The sequence below is a fragment of the Rhinolophus sinicus genome, chromosome 1, assembly GCF_057876585.1.
Source record: "Rhinolophus sinicus isolate RSI-liver-muscle chromosome 1, RSI-T2T, whole genome shotgun sequence".
In the NCBI taxonomy this organism is placed as follows: domain Eukaryota; kingdom Metazoa; phylum Chordata; class Mammalia; order Chiroptera; family Rhinolophidae; genus Rhinolophus; species Rhinolophus sinicus.
The window spans coordinates 208,569,173-208,593,016 of NC_142501.1; the positions used below are offsets into that span (position 1 = coordinate 208,569,173).

General features: G+C 39.5%; 1 long non-coding RNA gene across 2 annotated transcripts in view; it reads left to right on the top strand.

Annotated features, from left to right (window-relative positions):
- Positions 1-23,844, top strand: part of LOC141568229 (uncharacterized) — a 298,372-nt gene that overhangs the window by 271,138 nt on the left and 3,390 nt on the right. For both annotated transcript variants that reach the window (XR_012491298.2, XR_012491299.2), the window contains 2 exons: positions 21,461-21,509; positions 23,127-23,238. This is a non-coding gene — a long non-coding RNA (uncharacterized LOC141568229). The remainder of the gene's footprint in view (positions 1-21,460; positions 21,510-23,126; positions 23,239-23,844) is intronic.

Here is a 23,844-nt window from a genome sequence, read left to right on the forward strand (position 1 = left end):
CCCAGATATTTGGCCAAACGTAATTCTAGATGTTTCTGTGATGGTGTTTCAGGATGAAATTTACATTCATATTAGCGGATTTTGAGTAAAACAGCTTGCCCACCATGATGTGGGTGAGTCTCATCTGATCAGTCAAAGGCTTTAATGGAACAAAAAGACTGACGCTCCTAAGCAAGAAGGAATTAGGCTTCCAGGAGACTACCTTCAGATTGCATCTGAACATAGCGTGTTTCTTTCTTTCTTTCTTTTTCTTTTTTGCGGCTCACCAGCAGATAGTCTTTGGACTTGAACTGTAACTCTTTCCCCAGTCTCCAGGCTGCAGGCTCCTCATCAGAATTTGGACAGGGCAAGCCTCCACAATCACATGAGCCAATTTAAAAAAAAAATAAATCCCTTTATATATTCACATCCTGTTGGTCGTCTTTTTCTGGAGATCACTGACAACGCATCCAGAAGGGGATATTACTGTGCGTTCTTGGTTCCCTTTGCAAACTCATCCTCTTATCAGCCTGTTGTCTCTTTTTCCCTCCCTCAGAAACCAATGAATGAGGTGGGAAGATAGGCCAGTGGTGGTTTTCCTATGTCTTCCTCCTGCATTAAGAGAAACGTGGAAGCATGAGAAATGGGGGTTGAGATTCTCCCCAACTTCTACCAGTCAGGGGCTAGAGCTTGCTCCTAGAGTAACAAAGACCCAGTTTCATCTTTCGTACAAAACAAGAGCCTCATACTTATTTTTGACAGTTTAGATCTTCATATAATTTTACCCATTTCTGGACTAAACAGAGAACTTTCAACTTTTGCTTCTTTTGCTAAAACTGGTTTCCTTTGCATCTGAGTCAGAGCCCAGACGCCAGGTGGAAGGCAGCAAATGCAGGCTTTGATTCAGACAAAACTGATTTCAAACCACAGGTGCACCTAAATTTATAAGTTCTATGGCATTAAGCTGCAGAATCCTTCTGACTTACAATTGCCTCTGTTTTGGATTTGAAATAATAGCAATCATTCTAACAGAGTTTTCGTGAAAATTAAATTAGATGAGAAAGGAGAAAATGTCTTACACGGTGCGTGGAGTGCAGTTTCCAGGTATTACTGCCTTTTTGAGGTTATGAAGATACTGTTGTAAAAAGGGAATTCCGGAATCCCCGAACTCTGCTTTGTCAACGTGTCCACTGCCATGTCAGTTTATCAGGACTCCCCACCCTTCCTGTCTGCTCACGCAGGTCTGACTTCAGCAGATGTCCCATTAGGTTGGTTTAGCCAGAATAACCGCTGGACTTCACATCTTGTCTTAGTAATTTTCCATCCACTGGTCCATCCCGCTACTTGGCTTCAAATTGCCATCGTCTCTATTGTATTCAGAGTGAAGCCTAGTTCTAGTCCAATTTATTTCCTATTGCAATTGTCCTGGATCAAATTTGCCTTCACCACTTTAATGTCCATCTGGCTCTGGTTTACTCTGACCACATTCACAAAGGGAGAAGAGGAACACAAAAGCAAATTACATTTTATATTTAGCAGTGATTTTGCCTACAATTCTAATGCAGAGTTCTCTGGTGAGTTGGCTGGAGGAAATGCCTGAGGTTGCAGGCCTCCATCTCTCTCTCTCTCTCTCTCTCTCTCTCTCTCTCTCTCTCTCTCTCTCTCTCTCTGTTTTCATAAGCACAAATGGCAGCATTAGACTAATTAGTTATAAAGGAGTGGAACAGAGGATATGGAAGCACCAGAGTAGACAGCATAGATAATGCTGCCATTTCACCTACACGAATCTTCTCTGATTAGGTCCAATGTGTCTTAGGCACACAGGGAGAAATCCATCCATATGCCGGTGTGTGCGTGTGTGTTTACTAACCACACTCACTAGAAGTCAAAGGGTTCTAACCCACCAACTGTAAAACTCCTGAAGAATTAACAGGGAGGAGGTGATGTGGTGTGTGTGTTAGAAAGGAAAACAGTGAGTCTCTTCTGTATCTTCTCTTTGAAGTATTGACATGTAAGAGCTACGGCAGAACACCATGTTTTCCGTTCCTGAAAAGAACCCTCCTCATCTAGGCACCCTTCTCCTAGGATTTTACTCAGTAAGGACACAAGTCTACAGGACGGACATTTTATTAGACTTTTTATGAACAACTAGTCTAAGTAAGAAGATGAGAATGCCAACTCAGGGAAGTGTAACATCCACGCCTGTGCGCTTTGTGGCCTCAGGCACAGCTGCTTGCAGGTGTTTGTGATACAGTCAAATCGCGGAAGTTTATGATCTCTGTTAGCTCTATTTTCTTCCGTATGAGCTCCATTCTTTGGCGTTCCTGCCAGCTGTCAAAGCGATGCAGTCATCAGGTCCCAGACTATATACTTGGGCTTCCGGATCTGAAACGAGTGATCCACTCTCTTTACACATCTATGCCACTTCCCCAAGTCTCATTGACCCTGTCTAACCCACATGTTTACACCTTCATCTAATGTCATGTTCAGGGAGATGCGCCTCTCTCCTTGGCCAGGGAAATGGATGATTACCGTGTCTTATGGATGTCTCATTTCTTTAAGGACTCTTGCTAGAGAATCCTCCCCCTACTCCCCCACCCCCCATAGTGAATCCAGCCTCTCCAAGATATTATCTGGGAATGTCCTTTCCAGCCATCTTTCATCCAGGGAACAGGCATAAGTGCTACATTCAATCCATCAAACTCACCCATGTGAAATTCAGTTAAATGAGCAGTGGGAGGGAGCAGGTGGCATTTGGAATGTATCCATGCCAAGGGTGGCAATTGACATAACAGGTTTCAGAGTTGTTTAGTTGGTTTATTCGGGCTTCATTTCTGACCATTCACCCTTCTCTGTGAAGGACTCTGTGATACTCTGAGAGATTCTTTGTGCCACCTAATGTTTTGCTCTGGATGGTAAAGATTTGATTTGGGTGTTTACAACTAATTATCCTGACTGTTATAGCTAATCTGGATTAGCGTCCCACCCTCTTGATGGGAAGTGGAGGTCCTCGTGTGACATCCAGAGCATATTGACATGATGTCGCTAAGTGTCAATTCTCCAATGAAAGCAATGCTAGGCTGTCAAAAGTCTCAGACACCTGCACAGATCTGTCACAAGGTACTGGAAATATTCAGTTATGAAGCGATTCATTGATTTGTTAATGAGAAGCTCTCTGAGACATCCTGTGCTGAAAGCAGGGTTTCCTTACTTTCTTCTGCTTGGCTAGCCCTCCCTTGGCCCTTTATGTGCAGTGCAAACACTCTGCTAGGGCAGGTGCCCAAACCTACCATGATGACCAGGATCACCCCTCTAATTCCTTCTGCCCCTTCACCTTATAACCCCAGCTCTTGGTTATTTCCATCAATATTTAATCACTTACCTGGATTCCCTTCCACTTTTAGGGTAACTTACTTCCTTTTTTTGGCTTTTTTTGGGCTCATTGTCAACTTGCTCGCACTTCTGCATACATCCGTGATGTGTGCATTTCCCACAGAGGTTCAGTAGCACTTCCACCATCTTGGCCGCATGACACTTTACTGGCCCAGTCAATTCCCACTCTCCACTGCATAAGGGAATGGTGACTCAGACACCGCCTGTGGTATGCTGGCGTCCTTATCGCAACTGAAATCCCTACTGTACCTCCTATTATGATGGGGAGTCTAGACTCATTCCTTTTCCATTCTCTAAACCCCAACGTTGAGTACTACGTGTCTATTGTTTTTGATTATGGAAGATACATGGAAGGAAAATATTCAGCTTGCATCTAAACAAAATTGGCTTCTGAGTTATTGCTGAAGCCTCACTTTTTCAGATCAATTTTCTATGAAATTTTGTTTGATTTTGTGACAGTTTTCAACCCAGCTTTTACAAGCCCAGCTAATGATGCTGTAACTTCCCCTGGGGGTTTACTGGTCCCAGGTGCTCTTGGGTGGCAGAGGTTACAAAGCAACTGGGAGATGCTGGGTTTTGCATAGACAATACAAACCACATATACAGGAAATAAGGTGAGTTTTATAACAAAGTGAAACTAAATTGTTTGTGAATCAGTGTATCTCTTCAGACCGGGATGCTGGGATGCATTATGAAAGAGGGAGATGCTAAAGCATGGCAGTTAAGGGACTTGAGTTCTAGTTTATGCCTGCCTGTAAGAAAGACCCTGTAACCTTGAGCAGCCCCTGCCATCAATCAAGGGCTCAGGCTCTGCATCTGTAAAATAAGGGCTGGGGGCTGAATCAGGTGTCGGCAAACATATTTTGAGGAAAACATTTTAGGTTTTGTGGGCCATAGTTTGCCGACCCCTTGACATCTGCTCTAAGATTACCTGATCCCAAATACATGTGAGATATCTGGTAGAGCAAAATTCCCCAAATAATTTTAATATTAGGTTATAGCAATATTTTTTCTCTAAAATTATGTTTTGTGATATTTTCCACGACCTCCTGCTCCTTCATTCTAGTTCCTTAATGCCCCCACCCTTTCAGTTTGCATATGCACACGGAAAAACACACACAGACACAACCACATTTCACTCACAAGTTCAAACTGACCTACTCTCACACTGTTGCCATCTGAAAACCAGTGTTCTAAATGGGCTGATAGCTTACAGGCAATTTTGATAACTTCTGAAGCATAGGCTGTTTCTCTAACAAGCTGACCTAGTAACAATCTCATTTTATCAACTCAACAAATATTTATTAAGAGCTTATCTGCTTGGTGCTGTGCGTAGAGCTGTGGATAAAATAGTGGGTAAAATAGACGTGGTTCAGATCTTCATGCTCTTAATAGTCCAGAATAATTGATTTAACATTTCAATATCATGCCCACTTAATAAGGTTTATTAATGTAGTACTAAAAATACAGAAGCACGAACCAAAAAAGACCTGTGTTCTTGTCCTAATTTACTATCTGGATGACTTTGGTCCAATTCTTTAAGTTGTGCGAGCTTCATTTTCCACACCTGTGAAATAGAGATAGTTATATCCTGACCGTAAAGGTAGATATTTATTCCCAAAGCATAAAAGGATACATTCATGTGAAATGTTATCTATAACAAGTTTGTACACATAACACAATATTGAGTAAAAGTTTATTTGTGTGTGTGTTGTTTTTTTTGTTGTTGTTGTTTTTAAACCTTACAGTCATTTAATTTAAACCTTACAGTTATTTAGTTATTTAGTTATTAAATTTGTCAGATCTGTGTTCTCAGTTGTATATTTCTTTCAGGCCTATTTCAGATTTTTTTTTTTTTAATCAGCTGGATAATGTTATCTTTATTTACTAAGTATATATTTATTTATTTTTTAATTTTAGTAAAATGTGGAACTGGATTTCCTTGTATGCATATGCCCTTTATATTAAAATTGGCATATTAACTGAGAGTCAACCTCACTACACTCATTATAGGACAATGGATTTCTTGAGGTTCCCATTGCATTGTAGGTTCTATCACACTCACCTGTCCTCCTTGGCCTCCTGTCCCCCAATGGAGTAGATTATACACAGCACTAGTGATGCCCATGTGTGTAACTTTAAGAACAGGCCACTAAGCAAATTAATTTGGCTAAATAATCAAAAGATCATAGTACTAAATATTATTTCTGATCCAGCAATAAAAGACACAATAATATGTGTAAGGTACCCAGGAATGTGTACCTAACACATATTATTGTATCTTTTATTGCACAAACACCCTGACCAATATTTTCCCCATTTTAAAACAAGCTCACAGTTAATAAGCAGACAGACCAGAATTCAACCCCAGATTAGTCTGACTTTAAAGCACCTGCTCATTCCTCAAAGAGTGTTCTCTCTTTCTCTTTTCTTCTTCAGTTTGAATTTAAATTTCGTTTTCAACTAGTCTAGAGCCACCTTGGAGAGACTTTGAGATAACTTGGTTTCTATTCATGTGAGAAAAGAAAAACCTTCCAGAGTAAGAACGCATCCTAATGAGAGACCGGATGCTGAATATTGTTCCAGGACAACAAACCAGGATCAGATGGGCAGGATGACCTTGTGAGCACCCTACTCGCACAATTCTGGCCCATTCCCCTCCCGTTCCTATGCCTCATCTTCGGAGTGGGATGGGGGCAGGGGAGAGGCAGTGCACTAGAAGATTCTAGAAGAGCAAAGACATGGGGCACTCAGCACGTCCATAGCACCTGTGGGCAGCCTTCCCAGGTCAGCAGGGGCACCTAGCATATGATCTGTCTGAAGCACATTGAGGTTACGTCCTGGGTCCAAGTCAGCTGCACCCCTAACATGGGCCTCAATCGCAGTGTCACACTCACAAGCAGTGTGGTGACCCTTGGGGACAATAGCAGGTGTAGTGTGTGACACTTTGCCACAGCAGCCCTAGCAAACCATCACACATAATAGCTTATCTTTCGAGACTGTGCTTTTTAACTGGTTTCCCCTTATTGATTCATTTCCCTCTTCGAGCATTTGTCTTTAAAAGAGCCAATGTGATCGCTAAAGTATTAAATGTCATCATTTGACTCCTGCCCCATGTCTTAAAACCCCCAATAGTTCCCTGTTGCCCACTGGAGTGAGGCTGATGGAACCCTGCGTGTCCCAGCTCTGCCCCCATTCTCATGTTATCTACTCCCCCTGACCTTCGAAGCTACAGCAACAAAGACACCTCTCATATCCACTGGTGCTTTTCCACGGTCCCTGAACTAGATGTGAATGGCAGTAGTCACCTCTGTTTCCCAGTCATCTGTTGTCCAATTGTCATGCAATGAACAGCAGCCATATTTTCTCTATGATTGGTCGAAAACATATTTATTTATATATGTTAAATTCTGTTTGAATCCCCTTAGGCCTAGTATCATAAGCTTCAGAAATAAATTAAGCAAACACATCAAAGAAATAAAACTTTCCTGAGCTTTATTCCTGAAGCACTGCAAAAGTGTCCTTTGGTACCCAGGCAAAAAGCTGCTTTTAGCCTGATGATTTTTTCCATTGCATTAATTCCTGATTTTAAAGGCATTAGGTAGAGGGGAAGGCACTAACTTTCTGTGATCTTTGAAAATGGAATGAAATGAAACCACTTAAGATTCCATTATGCTTGAACTGTTCTCCTCCACTTAACTGGGAGTTTCAGGTTTTTCATTATCTTCTTAGTAGTAATTAACTTACCTGAGCATAATCAACAAATAATAAAATGTTGTGGCAGAAAAAATTAGTCTCTGAGTATCCCTAGAATTACTGTGAGAATAATAGAAACAAACAACATATTCAAAGTGTAGCCCTCTAGAGAACGACCCTGACCTTTCCCCATCAGACTGCGTTTCTGATGCGACTGAGTTTCCCAGAGTTCAGTCTCTGGGCCCCTACAAGACTATTTTCTAGACACAAACTTGCTTATGTAACAGATCTACAAAATCAAAATATTCTGTGGCACTTTAGGAAGAGGGGAGGGAAAATTGTTTGCAATATGAAACAGGAGGCTTGAGAGTTTCCCAAAAAGTAATTTCTTCTTGAATGCGACACAATATCGAAACATAGAATACTGAATGTCTGCTCCGAGGCTTTTCTCTAAGATTTTGGGACACCTTTGATTCGGAGTCTAAGAAGGTGATAGGATTGTCAAGTTTCCCATTGACTCCTGCCTTGAGTGTGAAAGAAAGACCATGTACATATATGGTCTATATATATACTTGTTTTTCTGAAATAGGTGGGGGCCTGATCACAGGGAATGTGAGTTGGGTTGTATAAGGTGTGGGCTGAAATCCCACTATTCTGGCATCTTAATTCTGCATCCAATCCCAGCTTGTGCTAATTAACATGGCACAGTGATGCTGACTAAAGGATGAAGGAACTTTCCTGAAAGAACTTCACAAAACCCACGGCAGTTTTATGAAACCTACAGGGGGTGCACTGGAGGTTGGGGGCTGCCGATCTCATTGGATGCTTGCAGTGGGGCTGCTCAGGAACATGGAAGCCTGAGCAGGAATTTATAGCAGTTATCAGAAGCACGCGAGCAATGTCCTTCAGCTGCCAAGCATGTCTCATCTTAGCCCCTCTGCCTGGGGGGTAGAGTGTAAGGTGTAGTCAGGACACTGGAAGCCCGGACTCTTTGGCTTGAGGACCAAGATTGTCACTTGGTAGTGGTGTTGAGCAAATTGATTAACCTCCTTGATCTTTTACTTCCTCCCTCAAAAAATTAAAATTATTATACTCCCTTCAGAGCTTAGTTTGAAGATGGAATGATGCAGTGTACAGGAAACATTTTGAAATAATAATAAGCCTATAAACACAACTAGGTTCTTGTCATATGCCAGTCTTAGATAAGCACTTTAAAGGTGTCACAGCAAATAAACATAACTGAGTACTATTATTATCCCTGTTATATGGATAAATAATATGCACCAAAATGTTGAGTTTCAAAAACTATAAAAAAACAACTGTATATAAATATATACAGTGTGCATCTACTATTATTATCATTATCATTTTTTTCATTTATAATGTCATTACTTGTTAGCAGCATTAAGTGCAAAAATAGGATGGAACAAAAGGGTGATAATTACTTGTGTAGATGTAAATGTACGCTATTCTAGCTTACCCCTTTATTTGACTGTTTCGCTTGTTCTTGGATACCCCATTGTAGACATGTTCCAGATGAACAGTGTATGACTCGTAAATAAGCAGACCTGAATTTGGTTTAGTCCACTTCTGTCCATCTCTGCTGTCACTGACCCAGCCACCATCCCATCTGGTCTCCACTCGCAGTTTCTTGAAGAAAGACTCCCTCTTCTCCTATCTAACCCCACACTCAAGCAACCTGTCTAAAATACAATCACACACTCATTCACAGTTTATAATCAAGCTTATGACAAAGCCTAAATAATTGTGATTGTGCTGGTCACAACCTATCAATAACCAGCCTTGTGGTTGGACCAGCTCTTGGGGGTTTTATTATGACTGCAGGACGCCCTTCAGCGTCAGGAAACTTTGAAAAGATGCAGGTTTATTATTTACATGACCTAGAAATTACAAAGCACACCTGGGGCCACACAGCAAGGTCACTGATAGACAGAGAGCACCAGGCCTGCGGGGTTTCTGCTTTTATTAGGGGGGAGGGCAGGGTCCTAGGGATTTTGCAAGTTCACTGTTGATGAACTTAAAATGTGAGAAAGAGAATTTAAAGTGTGGAATGAGAAAAAACAAGTGGCCCACCCAAATGGCCATTTATTGAAATCAACCAAGATCTCTAAAACAAAAAGAGCCTTAGTAGGGGGAGGTGGCCTGGCTCTTTATCTAGTCTTGTGGCTGGCAAAGTGTTTATTCAAGAATGCAGTCTTTGAAGCAGATGCCTCTTTGAAGTGCATGCCTCCCAATCAAGCTTAAGTTAGGCACTTACATTTCACACAGAAAAGCCACCTGGTAGGGCTTCTACTAAGGCATCTGTGGGCTTACAATACCCTAGATGACCTGACATTCCCATCTCCCTACCATGTCTTCCATCTCTTCCTCCACTTTCCATCCTTGACCCCTGCACCTCCCTATGCTCCCAAAGCACCTGGATTTCTTTTAGTTAGTCAGTTCTGCTATAATATAGTCTGTACACTCTTAAAAATCATGACACTCTGCAATACTATGAGATACAAGCCATGGGCTCATGGATTGGGGGCTTTGCAAACTCAAAACTTTCATTTGTGACACCCATAAAAAGAATATAGAAACCTAGTAAAAAATGGCAACACAATTTACACCTGGCAACTGATTAAGACATGAATAAAAGCTACAAAGAAGGGGGCCCTGAAAAAGATCTGAAACATATTTCTGGAAGTGAGAATCAGAGGGTGCAGACTGTGAGCAATTGCAAAAGTGGTGGAGAGTTACCTGAAATTGGAGGGAAAGTTGTCCCACCAGATGGACAACCAGGTGGCTGTGGCTCACGGTACATGGGTGGACCCAAGTGACTCCTGCTGCATGTGTGCATTTTGTGTATTCCTACACAGCTTGATGCAGCAAGGTGGTTTTCTTCATTCACCACTGTTTCTCACACATAAATAACATATAAGCAAATGCAAAATCTGCTTACACTCAAATCATTCCCTATTGGAACAAACTCACACTTTCAAAATAAATGCATAGCCAACTGTTTTGATGTGCCCTGGTTTATCTTGCTTCTAAACCTTTACTGGGCTAACCCTTTCCATAGGACCCTCACCCTGCCCAGCTCTTCACTTTCATAAATCCTACTTCTCCTTTAGATCTTAGCTTAAACATAATGTATTCCAAGCAGGTTTCTTTGAGAAGAACTTCAACATAAGCCAAGTAAATGTGTTTTTGTTGTTGTTGTTGTTGTTGTTGTTTTCTTTTTCAATTAATCCCATCCTGTGTTCACCAAAACTGTCCCTAAGCCATTTACTCAAGCACTTGGTGAAAACATGTTTCCTTATCTCTCTCATCCCTTCACAACCTCCTTCCCCACTCCCCGAGCCTTCTGGTCTCAATAAAAGGCAGCTTTATTGTTCTGGTTGGTCCCAAACTTGGCATTGTCTTGAGCTCCTTCCTCTCTTGTATACCTCATGTTTAATCTAGGGCAAAACTCGTTGGTTCTGCCTTCAGAATAGATTTAAAATCCAACCACCTCTTGCCAACATCACAGTTGTTCTTGGTCAAGTCACCACCACCTCTTGCCTGGGTGATACCGTGTTTCCCTGAAAATAAGACCTAGCTGGACCATCAGCTCTTATGAATCTTTTGGAGCAAAAATTAATATAAGACCCAGTTATATTATATTATATTATATTATATTATATTATATTATTATTATATTATATTGTTATATTAACCCAGTCATATTATATTAAAATAAGATGAGGTCTTATGTTAATTTTTGCTCCAAAAGACACAGTAGAGCTGATGATCTGGCTAGGTCTTATTTTCGGGGAAACATGGTAGCAATGTTTTAATTGGTCTCCTTCCTGCCAACTTTTTCCCATGTAGTCTACTTCTGACACAGAAGCAGGGCAATCCTTTTAACATCTAAATCATATTTTCTATCCCAAGTCCTAATGATCAGCTTTCAAGGACTAAAATGATCTCATACCATCCCCTGTCCAACTTCAGCTCAACTCTGCCCATCTTTCCTTTCCTCTGCCCTCCCCTCCAACCATGCTGACTCCCTTGCAATTTCTAGACCACACCAAGCACATCATTTCTGGGCTCTAACACCTGATGGGTTCTTTATTGAAATGCTCTTGGCTCAGATATTGATAAAGTTTGGTTTCTTACTCTTTCAGGTCTCTGCCCAAATATCACGTTGGTGGTACAGTTTTCCCTGACCCCCCCCCCCCCCAATTAAAGTAACACAAACACTGTCTTTTCACCATCAGCATAGTTGTCCCTATTCCTCTACCCTGACTCACTTTTATCTACAACATTCTTCATTTTTCTCCGTTGTTATATTATTGTCTAACTTTTTTAACTCGACCATAAAGACCTAGAATTTTTGTTCATGTCTGTATCCTCAGTAAATAAGAACATTGTCTGGCATGGAGCAGGCATTTGGTAAATATTTGTTGAATAAAATTTTCAGATTTGAGGTATTTGCATGAGCTATAAATTGTTTTTAAAAATATCTTAGTACAGAGGTATCAATATATATTTTTTTTCTAGAATTGGTCAAGGTTTTAGAAAGCTAAACATTATTAACATGATTTGTTTTTATTGGCAGTCATGTTGAAAGAGGTTCCATGTGACCTATTCATGCTGGAAGTCGTTCAGTTACGAATCTACTGTCCAGGGAGTCTAATGTCCTAATCTAATCTAAGGGATGAGATGTCAGCGTTTGGGAAAAAATAACAGTAACACTATCAGTGATGGAATGCACCTTCCCTAAGAGTGCCTATCCCGTACAAAGTTAGTGTGGTACATGCATGTATGACTTGGGAACTTAAAGTTCTGGCCTCCTCTTATTCCTAATGCTGCACAATCATCATCGTCTACTGGTATTGATTACATAGCTACACAGGGTGAGGTGACGTATATGATTCAAGGGCTTATCAGTTAACTTTAGCTGATGGACTGGGGCATTTTACTGCTCTTCAAATGCTCTTATCTATTCATTGGTTTTTCTTGTTTGTTTACAACACCTGAGCTGGCAAAAACCTTGGGTCCAGCCACTTGCTGAACACCTAAAGCTGGAGATGTAAGTGCCAACGGCAGCACAGGTGTGATGTCAGAACTAAGCTCTAACCTTGGTCTCACCTCCCGCTCGTCTGTGTGACCTTGTGGACATCACATAAGTGCCTGCTTCCCAGGATCTCCTCGGAAGAGGGCAGCGATATCAATTAGGGTGCTAATTGGATTTTTCCAGGAGAAACTGCTCCCCATCAGTGACATTGTCTCGCCCGCAAAGCTGTGTGTACATGGCAGCCAGTTGGCTTGGCTCTTGTGTGATTTTTGTGATTGATGAGTTTTTCTGTTTACGTGACAGTGTTTCTCTGGGAGAAGGAACCAGCACTGGGGTCAGATTGCTAACAGTATCATTATGATTTTATTATTGTCCTGGTTCTGGAGATGCCTAACTCGGTTTTCTATTAGCTCATTACTCAAGTGAGACAGTGGGAAAGCAATCACTTCTGTTGTGGGGCCGCACCAGCCACCTGGCTTTGGAAATGCCTGTTTGAATGCACTGAAAATGAGGAAACTGAGGGAAGTGACCAGCGTGAAAGGTGTTTTTCCTTCCTTGTGCATCTGTATCCAGTGTGTGAGATTATAGTCTCCCTGGGAAGGGAGATGCATAAGACCCATTAACATTTGGAGGATGAATGCACACTCCCCAAGAGGTAAATATGCCTATTAGAGTAAGAAACATGTATCACGTTCACTGGCAGTCTCACGCAGGCAAACACTAACATTGTTAGGCTGGAAAGATCCTCGTGGGACCTGGAATTGATAGGTTTTAATTTATGAAACATTATAGGACAAAAATAAGAAATAGTTACTGTGACAAAAGATAAAGAAGACTTGGCATGGGAATCTGAATGAAATGCCTATGGCTTTTCTGTTCATGGGATTCTGGGGCTGTGGAAGAGAAGGAATGGAAGAAAACTTACTTTCCACCTTACTGGATGGGACATTATCTATTTAAACCTAAATTTAGAATTGATCATAACCTCATTGTATGAATTTGCTAGAGCTGCCTAACAAAGCACCACACACAGAATGATTTAAAGAACAGAAATGCATTATCTAGTCTGGAAGCTAGACTTTTGAAATTAAGGTTTGAACAGGGCTAGTTTCTTGAGAGGCCTCTCTTCTTGGCTTGTAGACGGCCATCTTTTTGCTGTGTTCTCACATTGTCTTCCCTCTTTGTGTGTGACTGTGTCCTAATCTCCTTTTCTTATAAGGACAAGTGATACTGTGTTATGCCCCACCTAGTGACCGCATGTAATCTTAGTTACCTCGTTAAAGACCCTATCTTCAAATATTGTCACATTCTAAGGTACTGTGGGTTAGTAATCAACATATAATTTTTTAGGGGGTAGGGACAAAATTCAGCACTTAACACTCATCATGCAAAATTTAAGTGATAGATCCTCTAAGCCCGATTTCCAGAAGAGAAAATGGTAGTTCTGGAAGGTCAACAGTTATTATATTGAAATAGCTAAACAAAACCAAACAAACAAAAAAGACTGAATAATGAAAACAGTATATTGCTCCTTCTTCACTCCAAGGTGCCCTTTGTTTCACTGATTAACATTTAGGGAGAATGGACCTAGGAAACGGAAGAGAAAAAGAAAACAGAATCATAAAGACTGTTTCTCTGATTTCTGGGTTTCCATATCATTACTGGAATCCTGAGAAAGCATCCATCAGTGATTATGAAAATATTCATTCAATTTCTCAAGAAATTGCATAAGCAGTTGAACTTAAAAAGAAGGGAACATCTATTTGGATAAAGGAATTGAATAACTTATGCATCTGCAGTTATTTTCCATGCATAGTTTAATATAAAACACTGATATTTGACTAATGGTATAAGAATGAATATATCTTGTTTGGCATGTGCACTTAAATAATCTTGTTTTCAATGTTATAGGATTGTAGTGTTTCTAGTATAATGCCAATCTTTGTGAAACTTAAGATGATGTCCTTATTTTCTTATGGAATGCAGCTACTGTAAATTGGAAGGAATTAAAGTTAATGCATATTTACCTTGACACTCGATATGCAGTTTTTACAAGGTAAATATATCAGTATTACTTTGTCCAAATCATAACACAGCACAATCAAGACTGTATGAGAGTTTGTTAGGTAGCTTCATTACCAATCATCATTTCTAAATCATTCAGATTGTCAGAAGGGGAAATGGGAAGGTCCGTTTTTCCCTGGAAATAAGACCTAGCTGGACCATCAGCTCTAATGCATGTTTTGGAGCAAAAATTAATATAAGACCCAGTCTTATTTTAATATAATATAAGACCAGGTCTTATATAGTATAATATAATATAATACTGGGTCTTATATTAATTTTTGCTCCAAAAGACACATTAGCACTGATGGTCCAGCTAGGTCTTATTTTCAGGGAAACACAGTAGCTAGGCTAGAATTGAGGAATTCTGCATTTTATTTCCTCTTCAACTACCGTAGTGTCTGGCAATACTGGACAAGTTACACAACCTATTCAGGCTTCAGTTTCTTCATCTGTGAAAGGGGGATATAGATTCTTAACACGCAAGTAACAGATTACATAGCATGTGCGTCAACTACAAGAATGTGGGAATGTAAAAGATAATTGTTATTGCTGTTCTTTGAGGAGAAGAATTACCATGTTCTATTCTAAGCATTTTGTAGACACTGGGAATTCAATGAGAAATAAGTACAATCCAGTTTTCAGGAATCTGATAACAGAGTAAAGGAGAGAGACAGGACAATTTGTGATTATACCTTCCAAATGATGCCTGCTACAAGATAGACCAGTATGGGGGGTCCTGGGAACATAATAAATGGACATAAGACCCTGCCAGGGGGGTGAGCAGGGAGCATGCAGGGAGTCAGCAAAAGGTTCTGAGAGATGACACTAGAACAAGTTGTTCATATGAGCAGGACACAGCCAAGTCCATAGAATATATTTTAATGCATAATACAATCTATGAGCCATTATGTTATAACCAATTAAACTCTGCACACAGAACATAATGGCAGATTCAATTACATTTGGGTTTAATTTGTGATTTTTAAGACTAAATAAAAAGTTGGCTTCTACAGGGATTCGAATGGATTTTCTGAAACGTTTTATCTGTTGTAGATTACTAGTGATACTTCTGTGACAGTTATGGCAGGGCATACTTTCACAGATGGTCACAGTGATACTTGCCGTCTTGAATACTATTCTGCAATGTGACTCTGCCATCCCTTTCATTCAGGGTGGGGTCTTTGCCCCTTCCCTTAAAGCAAGATGAGCTTGTGAGTGCTTCAGCTAATAGAGAATGCTAGAAATGACACTGTGTAACTTCTGAGATGAGGTCATGAAAAGGGATGCATATTTGCCTTGCTCTTGGAATAACTGTGAGTGGGAAGGCAACAGTCTATGTACCCCAGAGCCATCACAATACAAGGAGGGTGAGCTCCACTGAGGGCACGCATCGATGCTCTGAGCAGCAGTATTGGTCTTCTCCTCAGGCCAGGCACCAGGCAAGTGAGTAAACAAACTTTTACATGATACTCTCTCCAGTCTCAAGTCATTCCCCTTCAGCTTTCGAGCCCTTCAGCTGTGGTCTCCAACACCACGTACTTTAGTGTGGACAAACCCCCCCCCCCCCATGCTACCTGAATTCCTGACCGCCCAAATCCACATAATTGCATGGTGTTGTAACCTTCTAAGTTTTGGGTCTCTTATCTATCTATCTATCTATCTATCTATCTATCTATCTATCTATCATCTATCTATCTATCTATCTATCTATCTATCTGTCTATCTATTTATCTATCTATCTGAATAAAAATAGATTTTGGTACTAAGAGTGAGATGTTGCCAAAAAAAAACAACAAAAAAAAAAACACCCTAAAACACATGCCATTGACTATCTACCAGATAGTTAGCAGATTCTTGGAGGATCCTGAGCAGAATGTTAGAGAAGGCTTAGAGGTCATGGAAAAAATTGTTATGGGAGGCTGGAAACAAGGTAATTGTTGTTGTGCAGTAACATCAAAGTTGGTAACATTCTTCCCTACGGTGATGTGGAATATAGAAAGATTCTTACTTAACTGGTGAATTTGACTAAGATAACTTCTAGTCACAATATGGAAAGAGACAGCTGATTTAGCTGATCCATGTTGGGTAAAATTTAGATAGAAGTAAGCTAACAAGAAACTTTTAATTTCCAAGCAAAATGTGTAGCAATTATGAAAACACCAGAATTTTCTGGGTTCTGAAAAAAATACAAGGGAAAGCAAAACAAAACAAAAAATTCAGTGCCTCTGGGCAAAAATAAAATTCATGCTAATTTCAGGATAAATATGAAGCCAAGGTTGTTATTGTAAAAATCCTTGTTCAGACTGCAGAAATATAAAGTGAGCCTCATGGACAAAGGCCTTCAAATAAACAAAGGCCCTCTAAGGATCTGAACAATGTGACTTGCAGCTGGTCTCTGTAATTGTAGAGCTTCTAAGAATCTTAAGAGGCCCTGTAGCCATCTCACAAGAAACCCAAGGAAAGAAGGGCTTATCCCCAGGAGATTTGTGGATGTGTTTTTTGTATATTTGGGTTTCTAATCTTTTTTAAATTTTTGTTTGTTTTCTAATGAAGTTAATTACAAATGGACACACAGGAAACCTAAAAAAGTTTTTTTTTTTCTGATAGCAGATATCCTAACAGGTATGCGTTGAATCTCATTATGCTTTTGATTTGCATTTTTCTGATGATTAGTGACATCAAGCACCCTTTCATATACCTGTTGACCATTTGTCTGTCTCCTTTGGAGAAATACTATCAAGTTGTTTGCCCATTTTTTACTTGGGTTATTGCCTTTTTGCCAATGAGTTGTAGAATTTCCTTATGTATTTTGGAAATGAACCTTTCATCAGATGGACAGTTTGCAAATATTTTCTCCCATTCTGTGTGTTGCCTGTTCATTCTGTTGATACGTTTACAGATTTTTTTAAATTGATAGAAACTGTATTAGAGCTGCCACACAGAAGGAGGTTCCTCTGGATATTGATCTGATTTTGATGATGGGAGCCTAGGCGGACAGATGACATCATAATGGGACAAAAATTTGGGTGTCTTAGTGGTGGGCGTGAGTGTATTTTGTACGTTGGCAGGCTATACATTTTCATGACCAGAAAGCAGAGGGTAGCAAGTTGTCTCTAGAAAAGATGACCACGACAATGTTACACGTACTCTTAGAGTGTGAACATCAAGATTTGGGAAGACGTTTAAGTCGACTTCGAATATGGCAGAAGTGACACTGCAATTCCAAAGGCGTGGTCCTGAAAGGTGATGGCGCTTTTGCTTTACCTTTGGAATCACTTGCGCTGGAAGCCCCAACCCTTATTTAGACTGTCGTCCAGCCCTGAGGCTGCCATTCCACAAGAAAGCCAAGTGACATGGCAAGGTCACGTGTATGCACTACAGTCAGCTGTAGTTCTCAAGTCATCCCTGCCCAGGCAACAGGCATGTCCGATAATTACAGCCCACAGCCATCCAGGTATGGCTCCTCTTTAATTCCTTCAAGCTGACACCCCCAGACATCACGGAGCAGAGAAAAGCTATCTCTGCTGTACTCTGCCCCAGTGGCTGAACTTCAGAACTGAGAACATAATAAGCAACATTGCTTCAAGCCACTAAGTGGTGATTCGATTTCTTATGCACAAAAGTAACCAGAACAGTACATTTTAGAGGAAATTTTATTATATAAGACTTTCAGTCCACCTCACTGTTGTAAAATAATTCAAGAAATGTCTAAGAATATAAAGACAAAATGAAAAGGCCCCTTCTCACACATACCCTTAAAACACGTTTCTTAGAAAAAGTATCCCTTATTGTAAGCTAGAGACGCATTCTTCCAGGTAGCTTCTGTATTTATATACTTTACATAGAAAAATATACTGACTTTTAAAATAATTTATGGAATGCTTTTTATACTGTTGAAAATATTACTGATTAAACTTAACAACTTTCTTTGGAACTTTTATAGCAATATATACATAATATACATGAAGGTAGGACAATTAAGTTCATGAACTTTCCACCATGTAAGTACACAGTGGAAAGTTCGTGAACTTAATTGTCCAAACTTTCGCGTGTGTGTGTGTGTGTGTGTGTGTGTGCGCGTGTAAATTGATATATAACTTTTTAAATAGCTGAAGGCACAGCTGAAGTATGACTTTCATGGGCTCTATTAAAGTTGGCCTTCTACATTTCCACATTAAAAATAATATTGAACATTATATTTTATGACCATGTCGGTATAAACATAAATATCACCCAGACTGAAAGTTATTATAGAATTATTATTATACTCATTTTTTGTTGTAGTCAAAGAAATGAAAACACCTGTGTGGGCCCTAGGCATGGTGCCTACTGAGCGTAACGTAGAAATGGGTGCTGGCTGACTACAGTCTTATAGATAGTCACAGCTTATTTATTCTTTAGTTGAAGAACTTCTAAGATGCTTCTATTATGTAATCAACTTCCACTACTGAAGTAATGCCATAATTCACATGCTGAACTTTTTCTTCTCTTTGGGTCCAAGCATAAGTACTTTTCTAGACCACAGACCTAGAGTTAGGATTGCTACATTGATGGATATATGCATTTTAATTTTTTTTTTTTTTTTTTATAAATGTCCCCAACTGCTGTCTCAAAAGACTATAGCAATTACAATTTTTTCTTCAATAGTACAGTACAGGGCTATTTTTCTTACACTATAAACAATGTTCGATAGTATCATTGGTGTACATATAAAGTAGTATTTTTACAAAACTTAACAACAACAACAAAAAAAGCACTACAGTAAGTATGTGAATGTGTGTGTGTTTGTCTATGCTTATATGAGTATAAGACAGTATATAGAACAATACACACAGGCTGTTAATATTGGTTACTTGGGCATGATGTTGGATAGAAGGCCAGGACGGAAGAAACAAACAAACAAACAAAAAATCAAGAATTTAAGAGTCTCATGCTCTCCCGACTGACCTAGCCCATTATTTTAAAAAACGAATGTTTTATAACAGAGGGTATAATATATGCTCTTATAAACAAAGATATATATTTTTTCTCTTTATGATATATGTCCAGACCTCTAGTGAGGGAAGAGTCTCATTCTCATCCTTAATCAAGATATGATCACTAAGTCAGAATTGGACACCCAACCTGAAAGCATTCAATTCCTAGGCTGTACAGAAACCTGTGAGATTTAAATTAATGGCTGAGAAACAATAGGACTAGAAGATCTATAACCTCCTGGCACAGAGTAGAAACTAGTGACTGATCCTTGAAGCCTGCAGCACGGCCTAACTCTCTATTCATAAATGTTAAGGAAAAGCAAATAAAGAAAATTGCAAACCATGTATAACATAATTCCATTTCTATTAAAAATAATCTATTATAATTATTTTTTTTTCCATTATGATCTTACCTTTTGTGCTTGGTTTTCCTCCAATACCTGGTCATTTCTCTCTCTCTCTCTCTCTCTCTCTCTCTCTCTCTGTCTCTCTCTCTCTCTCTCTCTTTCTGGAATGGAGAATGTATTTCATGTGTGTCTGTTTAGACCCGAAGGATGATGCACTCAAGGTAGAAATAATTTACTCTGTGCCTCTAAAAGATGTCATTCAGGGCAAATAGCGCTTCTGAAACGTGATTACAAAGCTGTGTAGAGTACGTGAACCTGCTTTCTATTTCCTCACACATCAAAAAGAACGTTTTCAGGTGCTGTGTTTCACATTGGGCTATTGGTATAATGAACAGTCACTAAAAAAATAAATGGACATTGTATAAACTGATAGATGTCCACAAAAGGGAAATAACCAAGAAACAGTAGTTGTGTGTGTATTTTATTATATAAAACAGATTAAATCAAATTAGATTAAGTACTGGACAATGGAGTCTTGAGTTGCAAATTCCCTTGTGTAAGGGCTCAGTCTCCTCTAACCTCACCGTTGATCTGGTCATAGGTGCCTTCATGGAGCTAGGCTCCCCTTCCACTTTTAAGCCTACCCGTCTCATTTTCTTTCCCTGTCTCTCCACCCCTCCTTCCTTTTCCATCCTTCTTCCTCCAGCTGGGAGGGAGCAGAATGTCACCCGATAAGTGAGTTTAAGCAGTCATCCGTAACCAAGGCAGGAACCTGCTGTGGCCCTCGTCTTCCATCGTCATGGCCACTAGGGCTGGTGGCCGTGAGCGTAGCCAGTTTGAAGCCATTAGTGAACTTGGTCATCTTAGATGCTCAAACCAGGCACGGTGAACAAATCAGAGAGTCAAATTCACCTCCTTTTAAAGGATCTTCAGCATGTTTAAGTTTATGTAAACATCTACAGCTAGAAAACAGCTACTCAAAAGGGTTGGAAAATCAGAAACCAAGAGAAGGAGCTACCACCTTGAAAGAGTGTCCATGAGCCCCAGATCGGCTATGGATAGGTGCTACGCAGACGTGAGTGGTTTCCAGTAATATTGTTTTTTATTAAAAAGTCTCCAGATGGCACTTCATGTTTACATTTTGACTGCTTTTTGTTGATATTGGGGTAAGGAAATGGGCTCAGTCTTCCATCTTGTGTTTAGCATCCAATGATGATAATACATCCACGGAGAGTCCCATGGGTTTGGATGGCATTATTTACTAATAAGCTTCAAAATTCTTTCAACATGTGAAGCAAGCACTCTACCACTGAGCTATATAAGAACCATATGATTTCATTCATATGTGGGCTATAAAACTGAAGAACAAATTAACAAACACGAAAAACAAACAAAAACTCATAGACACAGACAACAGTATGGAGGTTACCAGAGGGAAAAGGGAGTCGGGGGGTGAGGTAGAAAAGGGTAAAGGGGGTCAAGTATATGGTGATGGATGAATTGGCTTTGGGTAGTGAACACACAATGCAATATACAGATGATGTATTATAGAATTGTACACTTGAAACCTATACAATTTTATTAACCAATGCCACCCCAATAAATTTGATAAAATTTAAAAATTATTTCAACAATAATAATGAATTCCCAACTAAAGCATGTTCTAGTCTGTATTTCGCATAACTCAGGTTCATTAACTTTCAAATATGTTGTTTTATTCTAACATTTAATATCTCCTATTGGTCTCAAGATCATAGAAAGTCAATAAATATGTATTAAGTGCTTATGAATTTCTTACTGAGAGTCAGGTATTAATTCCATAGTATTACTTTTCAAATGTCGACTTTTTTGTTTCTGTTTTTACTTGTTACATTTTTTCCTCTCTTTTGCTTCTGTTTTTTATTTTTATTTTTATGATTTTGTTTCTATTCTGAATCTAGAAACATCATGGTGGCCATGTCTTATTTTGAAAATGGACTGCAAACATGGGTAAGACTTGTTATGTCCCACAATTCCAGTATAATTGCTAAATATATCTACCTAGAAATATACACTAAGTAAATATGAGGACTAGAAAAATAAATCAGGGGAAGCTATGTATTGCATCCAATTCTCTCATTTACAAGTGAAGAAACTGAGATGCAAAGAGGTTAACTGACTTCCCGAAATCTCTAAGTAGAAAAACCAGTGAAAACACTCAAGTCTTCTGTTCTGTCCAGGACTTTTCAATATAATTTGGAGTTTTCCCAATTATAATCCAGAATTGGATACCAAAGATATATGTGTGTGCGTGCATGACTGTAGTCGTTTAAAAGTCAATTGGCTGGTGCAGCCGTTATGGAAGGCAGTGTGGAGGTTCCTCAAAGAATTACAAATAGAATTGCCATATGACCCAGCAATCCCTCTCCTGGGTATCTACCCAAAAAATCTGAAAACATTTAGAGATAAAGACACGTGTGCTCCAATGTTCATTGCAGCTTTGTTTACGGTGGCCAAGACATGGAAACAACCAAAATGTCCTTCGATAGATGAATGGATAAAGAAGTTGTGGTATATATACACCATGGAATACTATTCGGCAGTAAGAAAAGATGATATAGGAACATTTGTGACAACATGGATGGATCTTGAGAGAGTAATGCTGAGCGAAAAAAGTCAGACAGAAAAAGCAGAGAACCATGTGATTTCACTGATATGTGGTATATAAACCAAAAACAACAAAAGAACAAGACAAACAAATGAGAAATAGAAACTCATAGACACAGACAATAGTTTAGTGGTTGCCAGAGGGTAAGGGGGGCGGGGGGTAGGGGGTGGGAGATGAGGGTAAGGGGGATCAAATATATGGTGATGGAAAGAGAACTGACTCTGGGTGGTGAACACACAATGGGATTTATAGATGATGTAATACAGAATTGTACACCTGAAATCTATGTAATTTTACTAACAATTGTCACCCCAATAAATTTAATAAAATAAAAAAAATAAAAAATAAAAAGTCAATTGGTAAACACTCATTTACCAACCCCAAAATGGTGGTGATGGCAACGTCTATATGTGTCTATACATAGGGTGAATATGTGACCTTGAGACTTTTTGTTTTATGTGCCTATCGTGATTGACCTCAGAGTGACTATGGCTTCCCCTAAAAGCTCTTTTTTACTGATAGGAAATTTTGTCTTTTCTCACAGAGGCAGAGCCACGAGGCTTGAGATTGACAAGTAGCCTCTTTGCAAATGTCACTTCCTAAGAATCAACAGCTCTGCCACATTGTTTCCAATTATGTTTGACAGTGTCCTTGTAAAAATCTGTCCACAACCGATTTCAGCTTGTCACATGTGAATTATACTTTCCTTGCCTGGTCCTTCCACCCTGGCTACAAATATTAGGCCAAAACGAACTACATGGTCACTATGGTGAATTACAGATTTGAGAAAACCCCACCTATGAATGATGCAAATTCACTCTTAGATGAATCAAAGTTATCATGGAGATATTGCTGATTAAATTCATTGGTAGCCAATGATAAGGGCTGTCATTGCATGTGATGGCTCTGAGGACCACAGTTGCAGAAAGTCTGTACTCACACATTAATTTATTCAGCAGTCAGGAGTCACATCTCTGGATGCCGAAGGAAACTGCCGATGTGATATCTGAGCAGCTGTCATCGCACATGGAGAAATCCTAGAGGACGGGAGAAGTGCCAGGAGCTATAAAGGTGAGAAACTGTCCTGAGTTTTTAAGGAGAAGAACATAATTCATATCAGAAATTACAGATTTCAGGCACTGTTGAGAGTAGGCAATTACATCAATGTTGTATTTTAATGCTTAGAATATGCAGTGTCTCTAATATAAGAACTTGACAAATATCCAATAACTTAATTGACTCAGATTGGATGGAGTGGACCTTTTAAGACCAAGTCTTTCCAAACCCCTCCAGTGCATTTTCTGGAGATGAAATAAGTAAATATTTCATTATGGAGTTAACAGAGTGAAATGAGAGCAGAGTATTCTTTTTATTTTATTTGAAGCTGATTCTATAATCTTTTCATCTTAAATAGACAAGACTTCTCGGGTGGAAGGATTCAGTGATCATCTTTAGCTGTGTTCCCTTGAGAATTTTATATGATTTGAATAAAGGCATAACAAACCTATTTAGCAAACTCTGGATGAGTTCAAACACTGTACTGACTAGAATGTAAACTCCAAGAAGGCAGGGAGCTCTTCTGTCCGGTTCACTGTTTCCTTCCCAGCCTGCGTTTGCCTTTCTGATGAACATGCGCAGTGTGACCCTGTTGAATAAGTGCCCCAAGCCCAGAGAAGG